This window comes from Macaca fascicularis, chromosome 5, assembly GCF_037993035.2.
Source record: "Macaca fascicularis isolate 582-1 chromosome 5, T2T-MFA8v1.1".
Classification (NCBI taxonomy): Eukaryota; Metazoa; Chordata; class Mammalia; order Primates; family Cercopithecidae; genus Macaca; species Macaca fascicularis.
The window spans coordinates 185,935,120-185,953,777 of record NC_088379.1 but is presented as its reverse complement, the minus strand read 5'-3'; the positions used below and the strand labels follow the sequence as shown (position 1 = coordinate 185,953,777).

Genomic DNA, 18,658 nt, shown 5'->3' with positions numbered 1-18,658 from the left:
TAAAAACATGTCTGATGCAGAAGAGAAGATTTTGCTTTCTCTTTAGAGTTACTGAGGCGCAAGATAAGAGTAGGAAAGTTCACCCGGCCATGTATATTTTACTGCAAACATGTCATTTTAGACATCTTTCAAAATGTATCTGCAATATGGAAAACAGTCCCACTGAGCTATTGTTTGGCATAGCTCATTGACATATTTATGTTTGCAAAATCAATCACATCAGGGCAACTATGAGTTTTTGGGCTTCTTTTTTTCTTGTTTGAGAGAACGGAGTCTGGGAAATTTCAGTAAAGGTTAAAATAAAAGAAATGTGTGATGTATTTTGCCTATTATTTTGCTCTTAAAATTAAAAAAAAAAAAAAAGACAGAAAAAGTGAGAAAATCAGAGAATAATTTAGGGATCCAAAGATACCGTAATAAATGGCCAAACTGTAACAATATAAGGATACTGAAGCATGCCCCAGAAGCTGGTTCCAGGACCAGGTTTTCACCCTACATGCTGTGAATTTTCAGAAAGTCAACAGCTATTAGACCCTCCCTCACATGTCTCTTCTAAAATGGTGGCAAGAAACACAGTTCTCTGCTTCTCAGAACAGTCATGAGGATCCTATAACACACACAACATGTATAAAATCATTGGAAAACACTCCAACCACCATCACAAGAGTTCCATAGATAAACGGTGTTAAGGTTAACAATGTAAAACAATTATTATTATTTAATTAGAACAAGCTATTGTCTTGGAAATTCCGTGTAACTTGAACTTTTTTTTTCAATGTATTATATTCTTATTTTCTACACTCTGAAGAGAAGAGAAACACTTATTTCAAATGACATTTTTTGGAAAATCATACTTGAATATAATGTATCTTATATTCTCGCTCCACTTGGGGTAGAAGGAGGGTGGAGGGGTGAACGGTAAGCTTAACAAAAGCAGGCTTTCTTTTAAAATTAGAATCTCAAAGGAATAGATTTTTACAATAGTTACAATTCTTAGCCAAGATATAAATTTAATAATATAAGGGACAAAGGAAGGGAAGAATATTGGAATCATTATGCAGGAGGACTAGCAGAAGATTTTCTTGTAAAACAATGATAAAATGGAGAATTGTCTCCAGGCAGCAAGGAGTCACATCAAACTCTACCTTGGGGAAGTTTCCAAAGTTCTGTTTCTTTACTTTCTTAAACATCTTCCGGTATATCAATTCCAGCAATATTTTGGCAGCCTAAAATTACACCATTCTGACCTTGACATTAGTATTCAACAGCACTGATGAAAGAATGACAGCTTCTCCATCCTAGTGGGTGATCTTGCAAGCTTTTCCCTTCATGACTATGGAGTTTCTGTCAAATGTGCTTCCAGCTGAATGATCACATTCTTTTGAATTATGAAGTGGCTGCAAACTGTGCTAATTGGGTCCACACTGGTGTCACTGATAAGGATTAAACAGCCTTGATTATCGTAAGGTCACAAATATATGTAATTTTCCTATACGTGTATATTCCTCTTAGCATAATCCATAACTATAGCCATGCAGAATTGTTTTAATTAAAATGGTCATTAAAGACATTAAGATTATTCAGAGGCAAATCATAAAGAGATGAATGAAATAGCTAAGAGCAACTGTAATGCAAGTTTAGATATCATGATTATTTTTTATTATTTATGAATTGTGAACAGTATGCTTGGGAGTGCAGAAAATATTTAAGAGGGTTCCATCTTTGTCCAGAAGAATTGAGCTATAAATGCAGAAGAACAAAGACCAAATATCAAGCCACAGAAATGATGAGAAATAATGTCTTGAACTAATGTAGCTTTCTTTCGTGTATTACAAAGCCTTTTCTGCATTTAAAGACTCTTTCAATGGTAAGCTTCTAAAAGGCAGGGACAGGACTCAAAGAATTTTGTACTCTAGCCAGAATACTGTAATTTACTCATGGGTACTTATTAATGAATTACTGTTAGATATAAATGTAACAGTCTGTATGAGATTCTAGAAGACAGGAATGAACTTCTGTGACTAGTTCAGTGCTCTCTAGCCACAAAATTATGCTGATATTTTAAATTGGTGAAATTTGAATAGAATAGTCAAAATTAGTAAATTATTAAAATAAGGTATCAGCTACTGAAAATCAAAGTGTAATAAATTATCATACTTTGTTAAGAAACAAATTTGCCTACTCAGTTGCTTCATGAATTTAATATAGGTATGTTGAGTACTCTCAGTAAATAAAGTTGTCATTGCATATTTTATGCAAAAAGAGGTACAGAAACCATATTTTAAAAACTTGAGATACTTTGCAATATGCAGGTTTAAAAAATACTAACATTTGTCATATCAGCTTTAGTAGAAAAAAGAAATATGGATAAGATTATGGTTGCCTTTATGTTCTCTGATCTTATAAACTCTCCGCTAGACCCCAGGGGTAACTGCTTTCCTGAATTTGTCCTTCTTGTCAGGGTTTGATATTTGTATATATTTTTATCTTCTCTATAAGCAACAGAGAGTATTTTATGTGTTTTATATTTTATAGAAATGATTTCTTCGTTACACATCCTTCAACTTGCTTTTCTCACTCAACATTAATTTGGGGATTATCAATATATCAATATTGATACATGTAACTCTGGTTTATTCATTTTAGATTCTTTATAGTATTTCAATCATCTCATTTGTTTCTTCAGTTAATTAAATATTTATTGAGCAACCACCACATTCCAGGCATTCTTCTAGGTGATGAAGACGTAACAGCCAGCAAAACAGACAAAATGGCTACTATTGGAAAGCTTACTTCTCAGGGAGTGGATTCCAATGGATACATCTGTTCTTCTGTGGATGCTTTCAAGTTTTTATCGTTACAAACAGTGCTGCCATAAACAACCTTAAACACAATTACTTGTGTATTATTTAAGAGGGGAAATAAAAGAAGTGGGATACAGAGTTTGTCGGTGAGGACAACTCGTAATATAAAGTGAGTAAGCTAAATTTACACACCCACCTGGGATATAAGGGAGCTCCCACCTATTCATATTCCCCCAACAGGGGTCTTGTCAAACCTCTGAACTTTTTCCTCCAGATGGCTCTGTAATGCTACTTCAGTGGCATTTGCATTTTGTGTATTATAGGTGAGGTTGAGCATTCACTGTGTAATGATGGTCTCTCCTCATTTCTCTCTCATGGCTTATCTGTTTGTATTTATTGTCTATTTGTATATTAAGTGAGCTGTCTTTTTCATATTGATTTTCAGATGTTTTATGTGCTCTGGAAATTAATTTATTGTTGCCCATATGAGTTGCTTTTGTCTCTGTGTGTGGCTTATAGTTTTTCCTTTTTAAAAACATACCGTTTTCTTGCAAAAGGTATTTTATTTCAATGCAATGATAGTTACTAATATTGTTTGTTATGAGTCTGTATTCTTCATTTTTAAGGAAATTATCACTTACCTCAATGTCATAAGACATTCTGCTATATTTTCTAAAGGTATTAAAATTTGATTTTTCATATTTGTATCTTTAATTCATCAAAAATACAACATTTATATTTGAAAAAAGGGGCTAGGTTTATTTCATTTTTCCAGATGTGTAACTATGGTAGTTACTATGATGGTAGTTACTACGATTGTTCATCACTCCTCTCGTTCTCTTCTCTCTGGACCCATGAGAGGAGCTCTTTGGAACTGGATGTGTCCACATGGCTTGCTTTGACCAATGGACCATGAGCAGAAGGCTGTGTGTATACATTTAATGTAATGAGACTGGATCCAGAAAACAAGCAGAGAATTGGCTTTCTGCCAAGGTTCCCTCTGAGGAAATTTGTAAAGTGGGTAAAGCTTTTTTGGATGCACCCATATCATTCTTCTGTCTCTGTCTCTACTGCCTACCCACTTGTTATCAGGTACTCTCTCAAGGTAGGGTATTATTAAAGCACTGTCTGTATTGACAAGACTTCATCTTCTGTACTTATCTCTTCACCCTCCACCCAAAAGCAAAGTATAGTAAAACAAACCTATCCTAAAATCCACTCTCCAAAGAACACTACAGTCTCCCAGTTATAACTATTGGACAGGAAAATTACTAAGAAATTCTCTGCTTCCTTTTTTCCAGCAGTGAGGTCATGGTAATAGGATATTTGCATTCTTATAGGGAATAATAAGTCTTCAGAAATCCACAGAAATGAATTTCAAAAGATTTGAATTTAAGCAGACTTTGTTTTAAAAACCAGTCCTACCACTTACTAGCTGTGTGACTTTGGACAAGCTTCTCAACCACTCTCTACCTCAGCATTCTCATCTTTGCAACAGAGATAAAAATACCTAGATGACAGGGTTGATACAAGAAGTGAAATCAATTGTGTCCGTTTTGAATGCTTAGTAGAGTGCCTAGCACACAGTAAGTACTCATAAATGAGGCTATATGTATTATCGTGTTATTGTTGCTCTTACAATTGTGGTAGTGATTGTGCTATGCTTTGAGGTTAGGGGAACAGATGTTTTAGGGCAGAGTACTTTCCTGATACCACAAGACATCCCTAATATCACAAGAGACAGGCAGCTTTCTGCTTTGTCCATTGAGAAAAAATGCTTGAGTATTATCTTTTTTGAGGCCTCAGAGGCAATACAAGGAGTTGAGGAACTGGCTATGTATATACACATACACACACACACACACACACACACACACAACATATATATGATATATATGTGTATATATTTGGATATATATGTGTATATATATGGATATACATATGTATATGGATATATATGGATATATATATGGATATATTTTTGAGACAGGGTCTCACTCTGTTGCCCAGGCTGGAGTGCAGTGGCACAATCCTAGTTCCCTACAGCCTCAAACTTCTGGGCTCGTCAAGCCTCCTGACTCAGCCTCCTGACTCAGGCTCCTGAGTAGCTAGGACTACAGGTACAGAGCATCAGGCCCGACATATTTTTCAAACATTTCCTTATTTGTAGAGATAGGGTCTTGCTATGTTCCCCAGGCTGGTCTCAAACTCGCAAAGTGCTGGGATTACAGATGTGAGCCACTGTGCCCAGTCCTGGTTATTTATTAAAAGTAATCACTGCTAATTAACCTGGCAAAAGTATATTATTTTTAAAGAAATAGAGATATTTGCAAACAAGTAACATTTTCACCATCTCTTCATTTTTCATCTACACTGATAACTAAGTCAAAAATAATCTGCTAACTTTCTGGAAAACTTTGTACCATTCTACCTTAGATAAAAAGGTTTCCTTTCATAGGTCCATTTCATATCTTCCAAAAAAGGTGAACGTAGTTAGAGTTTTACATAATAAGAGGTGAGACCTGAAAGTTTTCATGAAAGTAATGAAATATTTTAGATTCTGATTTTATGTCACCTAAAAGTTTTTTTTTTAATCTCAACTTTTTAGAAATAATTCTACCTACTTCAAAATAAACCAAATAAAATTCCTTGTTTATGTGAGTTCTTGTGGAAAAACACTATATCTAATCCTCTCCCTTTTAATTTCAGAGACTCATAGAAGTCAGATTATTTTTAAAGTTTATATTATAAATTGTTAAAGACTAAGCAAGATGTATTTCTAAAAATTGAAACAGGGACAGTTGAAATACAAGTCAATAAAAGATGAAAGTATTTTTAGTGATTAACTTAAATGACTAAGGGATTAAACTCATCCTAAGAACCAGTTAATGGTGCTGATTGTTCAGGTCTCATTATACCACAAATTATTAATTTATTTTCAAATAAGGAACATGTGAGACTTAATTAATTTTTACAAAATGTTTGATGACGTTATTATTAGAGGAAGTGTGGATCAATATTATTATCACTTTAATTATTCAGTGTGATTACAGCTTTCCTTAAATCTGCTTAGTTTCGACTTAAGTTTTTCTTTTTTGTCTTTTTTTTGAATGGAGTTTCACTCTTGTTGCCCAGGCTGGAGTGCAATGGCTCCATCTTGGCTCACTGCAACCTCTACCCCCTGGGTTCAAGTGATTCTCCTGCCTTAGCCTCCTGAGTAGTTCGGATTACAGGAGCGCACCATCACGCCTGGCTAATTTTGTATTTTTAGTAGGGACAAGGTTTCACCATGTTGGCCAAGCTGGTCTCAAACTCCTGACCTCAGGTGACCTGCCCACCTCGGCCTCCCAAAGTGCTGGGATTACAGGTGTGAGCCACCATGCCCGGCATCATAACTTTTATGATAAGTTTTTATAATTTGGTCTGTGTTGACAAGAAATAAGTGAGACCCAAAATCATCAATATCTTTATATGAATGCTATGCAAAAATTAATTTCAAGACCAAATACATCAGCCTGAACTTGACTCACAAGTACTTTTGTGTTAATGCTTTACCTGTAAAACTTTCTCAGCTGACTAACATAATAAACCTAGGAATAATACTGTATACTGCTATACTACTTTTCAGTTTACAAAGTGCATTCTTGGGCATCAGTGCATTTAATCTTGGCAAAGTCTTTTGAGTTAAGGAGGAAGACAGGGCACCCCATTTCATAGATGAGAAAACTGAGGCTCAGTGAATTCTCCTACAAACCAGGTTTATGAGCGTTTCCAGAATGAGAACTCATTTTTTTCTGATGCCCTGGAGCCCAGATCCCTGTGCATATTACGATGACAACTTAACACAGGAGTCTAAATGTGTGTATGTTTATGTGTGTGTGTATGTGTACATATTTCTTTCACCTATGACCAAAAAGGAGAACCATAGTAAATAGTTACAGCATGCTTTTGCATGGTTTAAGGCATTTTATAGTCATTCATTAAGACTTAATTTGGAGACATCAGCAAAGACAATAAAACTCACAAGACTGATTGCTAAATTAGAAGGAAGATGGACTTAAAGTTAAGTTTTAGTTCTAATTCTTACTTGAATATGCTCTTTTGTAATTTTAAGATACAAATTGGGAAAAGGCTGGTATAGGATTCTTTTTACCCTGGAGTCTACACTTTATACTTTGGGATGTGTGGAAACTAACTTTGTTTTTCGACAGGGCAAAAGAGAGTCCAGGAATCTTTATGTTGAGCCAAAGTCCTTTCAAGTTAATAATTATTATTTGTGTTTATACCAGAACAAAATAAAACAATAGTTTACTATATCTGAAAGATCAGCGAAGCTTAATATAGCACCAAATCAGCCCTTGCTAAGAGATTCCAGATGGCCAGGGACTAGAGGCTGCAGAGGAAGCTAGGGGAAGCGTATTGCCCTGAATGCTACCACAGTTAATATGAACAGCATGACAGTGACATTACTTTCACTAAAAATGCTAATAATCTGGAAGTTTTGCATCACTATACCATGTGGACTTTCTTTCATATAATCTCCACTTCTGTTGGAAACGTTTTGATCACGATGAACATGAATTCTACTGCTTCTCATTTTTTTTCATTTACGTTAAATGATTAGAAATACAAAATTATATGACTATAGTTGCAAAGGATATGTTTATAAGGTTCACTTAAATTATGAAAATATCTTTCATATAATACTAGCTTCTTTCTCTAAAAAGAATCAGCATTGAGTCTTCCTCCTTATTATCTTGATGAGTCAGCTTGTTAAATGGGTAATTTGCTAATGACATAATTGCACCTTGAAAAACTTCTATCACATATGCAATTGGTAAAGGATGCTTTTAATACTTGACTTTAAAAATTGGCCCCATCAGAGGTTGATTGATATAGAAAGTGAGGCAGGTATACCTATCATTGCAATGATACAGAGAAAACTGTATCATTGCCTAGATGAGCATGCAAATAGCTTAAGAACTATGTTGGAGATGTTCAATTTATAAATATGGTTCTTAAAGTTTATTTTAAAATGTAATATTGCTTCTGCATCCCAGTCATCAAAGAATATCAGTTAAGTTTCTAGTAATTGAAAACAAACTAAATACATTAAATCAAAAGAACAATTGTGATCGGTGTAAGTAATAATTTTTCAGTTGTACCCTGTGAAACCTTAGGGATATGATATTTTGAAAACAATCCACTATTGTGAATAATGTTTATACATTAATTTGGTAGTGTATGGGCCCATTTAAAAGACTATGTTCTCTAACTGTGCTGACTCTCATCCACAACATAGACCACTCATGTCTGCACAAGACTTGGTGTTGAAGTTACTTCCTGGAGCCTTTCAATGACTAATGGTGACTCTCCTTAATGTATTATTCTCCCTCCTGTAGTACAAACATGCGTAATCTTATTACCATTGGCATTTGCTCTTTGCAAGACTGTAATTATAACACCAGTCAAAGCCTCGTTCAAAATATTTCTGTTCAGTGCAGTTTTTCCAAGGTCAAGTTGTGATAAGTGGGGTAGAAGATGTTGGATCAATTTGAACACTATTGAGAGGGCTGCCGCATTTAGAGTTAAAATTAACGAGGATCCTATTTATGCTACTTCATCACAGCAACTCAAGAACACTCCTGAAAACGCATCTCTGGTTTTTGTTTTTTAATGAAATGAAGAGCTTCATATTTGCTAAGAGGCATGCAGTTCAAGCCGCAGGGCCGGTGAGAGAGATGCCCTCACGATGAAGATAAGGAAAGGGAGAATCCGGCTGGCAGCCTGGACAGAGCAAGGGAAAATAGAATTAACGGAGGTTTTTGAACCAGAGGAGATGTTTCAAGGTACAAGAAGGTCATATCAAAAAGGACAAGCAATGAAGAGATTCAAGGAGGCGGAAAGGCAGCATTAGGAAAGCGAGAACAGAAAATCATCGCAGCAGCCACATCCTGGAGCGAGATGATGGAAGGGGAAGCCAGGGAGCAGGTAAGATCGGTATCCAACTGCCATTCAATAATTCTTACAAGGAAGAATTCACTAAAGTGGAAGCAACATGGGGTGTGCCACTGGAGCCTGGAAATTTCATGGTTTCTTTTTATTTATAGAGTATTTCCAAATTCCTTCTGGGTCGACGCAAATTTTATCATGAGCCTTGGCAGGAAGTTTAACCCACGGATTGAATGTATTACAAATTCATGAACAGAATATTTCAAAGGAACACCCCCCTCAGCTTTAGAACTATGAAAAAAAAAAGATCATGGGGATATCTTTTTCTTTTAATTTGTAATTTGTACAAAATATTTTTAAAGAAACTTCTGATTAAAGGAGAAAAGAAAACAAACCACAGGACACGGTTTTGGCTACATAAAGGCCAATTCAGTTTATAATTTTTGAGGTAGAACCAGGCAGTGGAGTGTCAAAGTTCAGAGCATGGGCCACCCTAAAGTTGGAGGTAAATCTTGGCCCCATCAATTTCTAGTTGGGTGGCTTGAAGTCACTTAAATTACTCACTGCTTCAGTTGTTCAGATGTAAAATGAGGATAGTAATCTGCATTATTTAGTCATGGTGAGAATTGAAGACCTTAATACCAACAAAACCCTTGGAGTTGCACTCAGCTCATAGTAATACTTAATATCATCTATTGGTCATTAATAACTTTGTCATTCAAACCACGATTCAGCATCAACTCTGATTTTTATTCCTATTAGCAGCAACAATGAAGAAAGTTAGCACGTGTGTATATATATGTTATGTATACATGCATACAGCATAGCAATAAAATGTATAATGATAACGTATAAAACTGACAGTTTTTTAAAAAATGCCATGCTTTGAGTGGGGCTTGCATGTGTATTTTCAAGTCATGATTGAATGTATTATACTTTTCTTTTAATTACAAAAAATCTAAAAACCCCTGGTTCAAGTTGTTCATTATCAGTTTTCAGAGCAATATTAAAGGCCACAGTCCCAGTCGCTAAGCAAGTTCTAGGTATGAGAATAGTAAATTTAAATAGCACAATGTGGATAGGCTAGATAAAAGGGAGAACACTGCCACAGGCCATCTTAATTCACTTTTTCCTTTGAATTAAATCCTTGAGTCAGAAAGTAGAAGATGGAATGGTTGGGAAATTCTCAGTTATAATGTCAACAAGTTAAAAGGCTCACATATAGAATTCCCACCTGAAACTGTAGAAATCTTTATCAATGCTACCCCAGACTGGTTTCTAGAACTCTGATTAAAGTCATTTCATGTGCTGAGGTGGTGTTTGATAAAATCTAGGGGTTTCTGATGGCTAGCATCTATTATATTTTGAACATAACTACTTTCCCAGTGACCTTTTATAGCCCTGTTCAGTGAATTGTCAGAAGCTGTTGATATTAATTTTCTGGATCTACTGTAGTATCTGATATTGGTGCTGGACACGTGAGTAGGGGCATAATACTTACATAGTACTAACCCGTGCCATGACAAGGTAAACAGCCACTCCAGGAGTCTTGGTAATTTTTCATTACCTGGTAGATGATTTGCCATAATTACATAAGACACAACAAAATGAGATGAGAAAACTTAGTGTGAATTATACGAGATCTTGTAAATCTCAAGTGGTGAAATGAAGTATATTGGTAGAATCTAAAAGACAGCCCAAAGAGAATCTGGAAAGAAAACAAAATTTGGGAAAAATGGACAAAGGAACTTACGGAAATAGTATGTAATAATGTCATGAAAAATGAACCAGAGCCAATTAGCAGTCAGGTAGAGTTGTATTCCATTTAAAACATCACCACCAACATCACAATCTCAATGCAGCTATGTTTTCAAGACATAAGGGAAGTAGAGCCAGGACTATTAGTGTGCATCAGAAGGAAAACATACAGAACACTCTATTTATAATTCCAGAGATTGACAAGGTATTTAATGAAGCAACCAAGAGTTCTCAGTAGCTACAACCTCCCATGCCCTCCTCCTTCTGTCTGCAGGCTTTCACCTAGCTACCAAGGCTGAAGTAGTGCCTGTCCCACAGAACCATCACCCCTCAGAACTCAGCCTGAATGTCAGCCGTGGCCATGATGGCTCTGTCTCATTCTGTCACAGATTGTCTTTATAAGCCAGACATGTCAGTGCTATAAACTGATGAGGTAAGTAGTGATTAAGGCTAAGTGGATCTTGTTAATTCAGCAACACTTTAAAATAATTGAACATGAATAAAATGGCAAATTATAATCAAAGTCCTTTGGGAATATATTTGAAAGCTACATAATGCAACAGGAGTTCATCATGACTAATACTATTATAATTAATATTAAATGATAAAATAATGACTGGCTTCTTATTCTTAGCTCAAATTGTCATGCTAGCAAAGGGATGCTTTCGCTTTGACATTGGAGTGAAGGGTGGGGACAAAGGCGACGGAGAACGAAAGCAATCATTTTGTATCGCATTTTTTAAAGCTCGGCGTTTTTCCTTTTGAATTGCTTTGTTGGCTGATTCGGTATTTGGACGAGGACATTTTACATCATGCTATGATGTTCAAAAAGAACAGAGATGAGGGTAATAGTCTCCTGAAGTGAATTCTGAGGTTTTAAAGCCCAAATGTACAGGAGGCAATAACATGTTTGCTTTAAGAGCTTTTGAGATGTAAGTAGTGACCTTTGTGTTTCCAATAATGTCTGATAATTGAATGTAGACACTGCATATTGGAAAATAAGGTACTTGTAAGGCAAGGATCATATTCAGCTAGCCCTTATAATTGAGGGGCACAGTTTATCTGAGATTGTGAGCCCTGCCACAAAGAACCTCAATAATCATAAGCAGTGGGGGACTGCCACTTTCCATAGCGAGGGCAGTGCAATTCTTGCCGCAGGTCACTCGGAACAGAAATAGAGAAACAAACTGAAGCAGAAGGCATTTTGCATGACATTGCCCCTGGGAAAATGGGTGGCAACACCAGATTCCTGAAGATGGAGTGAAAATCTGTGATGGTGTTTTTAGTGTACTTTTGAAACTGATTATAATCTAAGAATTAGGTGGTAGAAAAGAGAGGCAGAGTAGCACAGAATAAAAACATATATTTTACAAAAAATTTTAAAATCACCTGTAAAAGTAAAGCCTCTGAGAAATAGATGACTTGGAAGCGGGAAGCCTGTGCAGTTTTTCAAAGGGATGGATGCTTTTTGGCTATATAATACTGAAGATGGCTTCAGTTCTTCAAAGTAGGAGTGACAGTCTGCAATGATTTGTTTGTTTAATGACTATGATTTACCACTTCCCTGCAAGTTGTTTGTTACCATGACACATTTAGGTCAAGAGAAATGAGCCCTCGGTTCAAATACAGGTCTCTGTCCTTTAGTGAACCACAGCAATGGAGCTTATCCATTCAGCAATTTTAAACCTCAAGGTATTAATAGTAGTTTCAGCCACGTGTCTCATATTCCATCCACATTTTGCTGAATGTACTTTAGGTATTACCTTTACTATGGTGTGTTGAATGGTTCAGCTTTCATTTAAACGGAATGGCTGTAGTTGCATGTGGGTTCACTTTAAAGCAACTGAAAAAAGAACTACAATCTCTGTTTTCCAATTTCAGAAGATAACCAACAGAAACATACCATCTGAAACTCCCATTTAGCTGGCTTCTGAAAAAAGAAATATTTCCTACAGATAAAGAACGAAATGTTGTGGTAGATTTTACAAGTCTAAATTCTTCTTTGTAACTAGACTGGGTGAGATGCTTTATACATGACAATTTAAACTTTAGCTTATTCCTTCCTTTTTTTTTTTCTTTTTTTGAAAGAGTGTCATTGTATCACCCAGGTGGGAGTGCAGTGGCATGATCTTGGCTCATTGCAATCTCTGCCTCCTGAGTAGCTGCAACTACAGGCACACGTCTCCATGCCAAGCTAATTTTTGTATTTTTAGTAGAGACAGGGTTTCTCCCTGTTGGCCAGGCTGATCTCGAACTCCTGACCTCAGGTGATCCACCCGCCTCGGCCTCCCATAGTGTTGGGATTACAGGCGTGAGCCACTGTGCCCAGTAATTATCTTCTTGAGTGCTCTCTTCAGCCCTGGAGGTAATCATTATGACCACAGATCATTTCTCCAGATTATTTTGATTGTCTAAAATCTAATGTCTTTACTAACTTTTTATGGGATCTTTGACCTCCTCGGCAGTGTCCTCAATTAATCGGAACGTAGTTTTGAGCTGCTGGCTTGACCCCGTAAGGGGTTGTGCTTTTAAGAAACAATGCCAGCCAGGCATGGTGGCTCATGCCTGTAATTCCAGCACTTTGGGAGGCCGAGGCGGGCAGATCAAGAGGTCAGGAGATCGAGACCATCCTGGCTAACACGGTGAAACCCTGTCTCTACTAAAAACACAAAAAATTAGCCAGGCGTGGTGGTGGGCACCTGTAGTCCCAGCTACTCAGGAGGCTGAGGCAGAAGAAAGGTGTGAACCCGGGAGGCGGAGCTTGCAGTGAGCTGAGATCACGTCACCGCACTCCAGCCTGGGTGACAGAGCGAGACTCCGTCTCAAAAAAATAAAAATAAAAATAAAAATAAGAATAAAGAAACACAATGTCATGTTCCATTTAGGTACAGTTAGCAATTCATATTCTGCCTTAGTAAAACATCAAGTGTTTCTTTTGTTTTTGCCTGATAGAACACTGTGCACAGAATGGCTAGTTAAGTATAATGATGAACTTTCTATGGTCATAAAGAGTGCGACCTTTCATGAGAACTCATTTAAAATAAACTGAAATGCAACGCACACTTGGCATGGAACATCATATCTTTATATTAAATTTCAAAGACATAATAAAAAAGCAACCCACCATCTTCAGTATGTTGAAATATTTCAACATATTGGAAAATATTACTGAGCATGGGTTTGTATTTCTTAAATAATTTTACTAATCACTAAATTAAAATCTCCACAAGTGGTAATACAAAAATGAATAAATCTTGTTCAAATAATATATTAAAATGTTTAGAGGAGAAAGGTATTGTGTCATTTTAAGGAAACTCAGATCAGTTTTTATTTTAGTAATTACCTACAAATGAATAGTTACATTCAATATGGCCTGTAAAGACCCCAAGTTCCAACTATGATGTATAGAAAACAGAGCTCCAGGTCTGGACAACAGGTGTAAGCATCAGGGCCCAAAACACAGAAAATGTGGAACTTAGTGTAAATCAAGTATTCTTTTAGAATGCTTAGATGCCCAACTATAAAACTAAGTTCTATGTAGTACAGTCATGCCAAAATGATCTCTTCTATGCAATGTTCTTTATACTACAAGTTATCTCCTTCTTTCTATCTCTTAGCAGGTATATGAATAATCAAAAGACTGTCTTCCTCCCTTTTACCTCCCTTCCTGTCTCCATCTTTCCTCAGACACCCACAGAAATTAACAGAAATCGAAGGTGTGGAAAGGATCTCAGACAAGTGAATCCATCACTGTTACTGTACAGATAAGAAATGGAGGTCAAATAGGATTAGCAACTTGCTCCGGACTCCACAGGTAATAAGACTCAGAATCCAAATACGTATCTTCTGCTTGCTGGTGCATTGTTCTTTCTTTTATACCACACCATCTGATAGCCTCGCGTTCTCAAGGGCTTTCTATGTTTATTACTACAAGAAACAGGCCGAGCCACACTGTGTGCCATTAGAGCCCCACAGATTTTCCTCAGAGGGTCCTTTGTCATGTGTGCTTCACAACTGGACTCCCCACTGCAAGACTTGGTGGGCGCAGGGGGGACCTGTCACAGGACGGTGTCTGTGGCAAGGCTGGTAACCAGATTTTGATTTCAAGTATCTATTTAGTCATTCTTTCAATAAATATTTATTGATCACCTATTGTTTACCAGACACTGTTCTAAATATCAGGCATATAGCAATGGACAAGAACACTGTCTTCGTGGATTTGACATTTTCATAGGGAGAGACAGACAGTACACAAGCTAACAGAGAAAGAGAGAGAGAGAGAGAGAGATAGACACATACATACATACACACATAGATGTGAGAGATGGGTGATTTATAGATGATAGTTATATCGGTAGAAAATAAATAATGAAAGATAAATAAGAGAGAGATAGATGATAGATAATAATTAGATGAAACAGAGATGAGAGAGATGGATGATAGATAAGAGATAGAGATAGATGATAGAGAGACTAAAAATGTCAAATGGTGGTAACTTGACAACTCTATGGAGAAAAATAAAGCCAGGTAGGTAGGGAATTAGGGAGCTTAAGGAGTGGGGTTGCTATTTTTTATGGGTGCTCAGAAAAGGCTTCAGTGGTAGGGACTCTCCAAGAAGATGACGGAGGAAAAAGTAAGAGAGTCATGCAACACATGGGCTTCTGGGGAGAGATGCAAACCATAACACCTACGTTTTAAAGGTATCCCTCTGGCTATGGTGAAATAGACTGTAGAAATGCAAACAAAGAAGGAAAACCTCTAATTAAAATGCTATTGCAATTCAGGCAAAAGTTGATGGTAGCTTGGGCCAGCGAGGTAGTGATGGCAATGTTTAGCAGTGGTAGAGTGTTAGATTCATTTTGAAGGGAGGGGCAACAGAACTGGCTGGTGACAAGGATTTGGGATGTGAGTGAGAACAGCCAAAGAGATACCGACTGGCCTGCCAATCGGATATGTCAGGTAGGCCACTGGATATAAGAATCTGGAGTTCAGGAAAGAGTTTCAGACTACAGCTGTAATGTTGGTTCTCATCAAATTTAAATGTAATTTAGCCATGAAACTGGACACTGTCACCTGTAAAGTCATGCAATACAGAGAAGGAATCCATGGATTGAGCTCTGGGACAATCTACAGTGTAGATATCAGGGAGATGAGGAAGAAATAGCAAAGTAGACTGGGAAGAAGAGGCTATGAGGTAGGAGGGGGAAAATCATGAATGAGTGGCACTCAAAATGCCAAGTGCAGAAAATATTGAGAGAAGGAGAAATTGACGACCTGTGTCGAACGTTGCTCATAAAGTGAGTAAGACGAGAATTGTGGGTTGCAGAATCCATTTTGCAAAGAAATGGCTATTAGAGACTTGGCTTAGAAGGGCCTGGGGAGTGGTGGGAGCAAAATCTGATGTTTCCTGTGTTCTATAGAAAAAGGAAGCATAGGAGTTGGAGACAGAGATGGGATAAATGTCTTCTGATGTTACTTCTGATACTACTAGCCATCCTACTAGGATGGCTAAGGAAGGCTTCTTAGAGGAGATGAGACCAAACTGGTCCTAAACTTTGAACAGAACTTTGACAGTAGATGTCCTAGAAGGAGCAGTGTTTCCAGTAAATTGAATTTTTTTCAGAAAAAAAATTACTGGTGGAAAGGTCAAGATATGCTAGCATGAAGAACAGCACCTAGAGCAATGGTGTTAGATGACAAAAGGAGAGGTGTCCTTGGAGGAGTGGAAACACTGGGTGAGAGAGGAGGCCACACTATGGAGTCTGGGTGTTTTTCCTGCATGTGGAGGTATGGCATGGACAGTTTAGAACAGGATAGTGACACCGTCTGATCTCAGGAAGATAGCTCTAGTTCCAGTTCATTGGCTGGAGTTTCAGAAGAGAGGATGACTACATAGAAGCCAGCTGAGTTGCTGTCATAACAGCTCAGGGGAGAGATAAAGAAAGGATGGACTAAGCCCTTGGCTGTTGACAAAAATCATAAAAAGCAAAGATTGAACAAAGTATGTTGGAGGTTTGAGAGGATTTGTTAACTTCTTGGATATACAGTAGGAAATGGGAAGACATTTGCAACCAAAGGTGAGTGGAGATTTTGGTGATGTCGTTAACTGATGCAGCAAAGAGGACCCGATGAACAATGAATTTGGGGTCAGAACATTATAGCCCGACCTGTGCTGCTAAGGAGGTTTGTGCCATTTATTCATTCTCTCTTCTCTCTGACCCTCACTCTTGACTTCAGTTTATTCACACACAAAAGAATGGAGAATTAGAGTCTGAGACCCATTTAGCTGCAGTAACCCACGATTTCAGCTCTAACAATAAAATTTTAGTCTTAGCCTACCAAGTTTGAAGTATCATTAAGAAATGGTACACAAACATCATCAAATACTGCATAGCCATAAAAAAGAATGAAATGTCATTTGCAGCAACATGGATGCAGCTGGAAACCATTATCCTGAGCAAACTAATGCAGGAACAGAAAACCAATTAGCACAGGTTCTCACTTATAAGTGGGAGCTAAGCACTGGGTACTCCTAGACACAAAGATGGGAACAACAGATCCTGGGTACTGCTTGAGAGGGGAGGAAGGAGAGGGTTGGAAGGCTACCCATTGGGCACTATGCTCACTACCTTAGTAACGAGGTCATTTTGTACACCAGGCCTCAGCAGCATGCAATGCACCACGTGATATGGTTTGGCTTTGTCCCCACCCAAATCTCATCTCCAATTGTAATCCTCAAGTGCCAAGGGTGGGACCTGGTGGGAGGTGATCGGATCATAGCAGTTTCCCCCATGCTGTTCTCATGATAGTGAGTGAGTTCTCATGAGATGTGATGGTTTCATAAGGGGTTCTTCCCCTTTCACGCTCTCTCACTCCTGCCACCTTGTGAAGAAAGTGCTTGCTGCTTCTTCACCTTCCACCATGATTGTAAGTTTCCTGAGGCTTCCCCAGCCATGCAGAACTGTGAGTCAATTAAACCTCTTTCCTTTATAAATTACCCAGTCTCAGGTAGTTCTTTATAGCAGCATGAAAACAGACCAATACACCATGCAACAAACCTGCATGTGTACCCATTGAACCTAAAATAAAAGTAGAAAAACATTTTAGAAATAAAGTTTTTCTCTCTTTGCACTTTTTTTAAAAAAAGAAATCAGTATGCAAATATTCAAAGGACATATAGAAAAGGGCAGAAGGAGAACGTCTAAGGGTGGCCGAGACTTAAAGATTTGAGGATCAAGTAGCTGGAGTATAGAAGGATCTAATTTAGGTCCCAGCTGTAGAGGAGAAGCCTGTCCCAGTGTCGGCTTTCCGGAGCTGGAAAGGGGTTTATCCCTGGCAACTAGAAACAGCCTGAGTCTCCAGCGGCAGTGGGCCACGCTTCCCTTCCAAGGTTCGCAGTCCCTGCCAGTGTACACAGAGTTGCACGGCTTTACCTTGAGAAGCAGAGCCTTGGTTCCTTTACGTATGCTGCTATGAAAGTCTAAGCCCATACACATTTTGAGAGAGAATTAGGCTGAAGTGCTTAACAAGGAAGCTTTCTCATCAGATTTGCAGATCCAGTAGTCTCCTGTCTTACTCATTTTTCAATCTGTTTGAATCCATGCCAGATCTTTCTGCTAACTCTAGCAGGGGACATACCCTTGGGGACATGATGCCTGGAACATAGTAGGTGACCAACAAATATTTGTAGTCTCCTGGTCAGATTGCTTAGAGGAGAATACTGAGCTTAGAGAAATTGCTACTTCATCACCTCCTTTTTGCAGGAGGCTGGAAATAAACAAGTAAAAAAGGCAACTAGATAGAGGCAAGTCCACAGTTCCACATGTAATGCTTTCTAGAATACATACATGAAAGATAAACAATAGATGAATAGATTCACAGACTAGAAAGGGAGCTCTTTTTCAGTAAAGTTACACACACACACACACACACACACACACACACACACACACACACACACAGAGGCACATGTACAAGTAGATTTATTTCCCAATTCGATCTCTCCTTTAAATCTAATTCCAATATGGACACACACACACACACACACACACACTTATTTCCTAATTTGATCTCACTTTTAGATCTAACTCCAATATTGATCTAGTATCTCGTATATTCTCTCCAATGTAGTTCCACCCAACCTG

At 37.7% G+C, this 18,658-nt stretch overlaps 1 protein-coding gene and 1 long non-coding RNA gene across 15 annotated transcripts in view; one reads left to right on the top strand and one right to left on the bottom strand.

The window, feature by feature from the left end:
* TENM3 (teneurin transmembrane protein 3) overlaps window positions 1–18,658 on the bottom strand; it is a 2,750,454-nt gene that overhangs the window by 1,634,779 nt on the left and 1,097,017 nt on the right. The gene's annotated exons all lie outside the window — the stretch shown is intronic.
* Window positions 10,874–18,658, top strand: part of LOC123573664 (uncharacterized) — a 93,083-nt gene continuing 85,298 nt past the window's right edge. Inside the window, exons 1-2 of the long non-coding RNA XR_006698393.2 lie at window positions 10,874–10,947; window positions 14,202–14,328. This is a non-coding gene — a long non-coding RNA (uncharacterized lncRNA). The remainder of the gene's footprint in view (window positions 10,948–14,201; window positions 14,329–18,658) is intronic.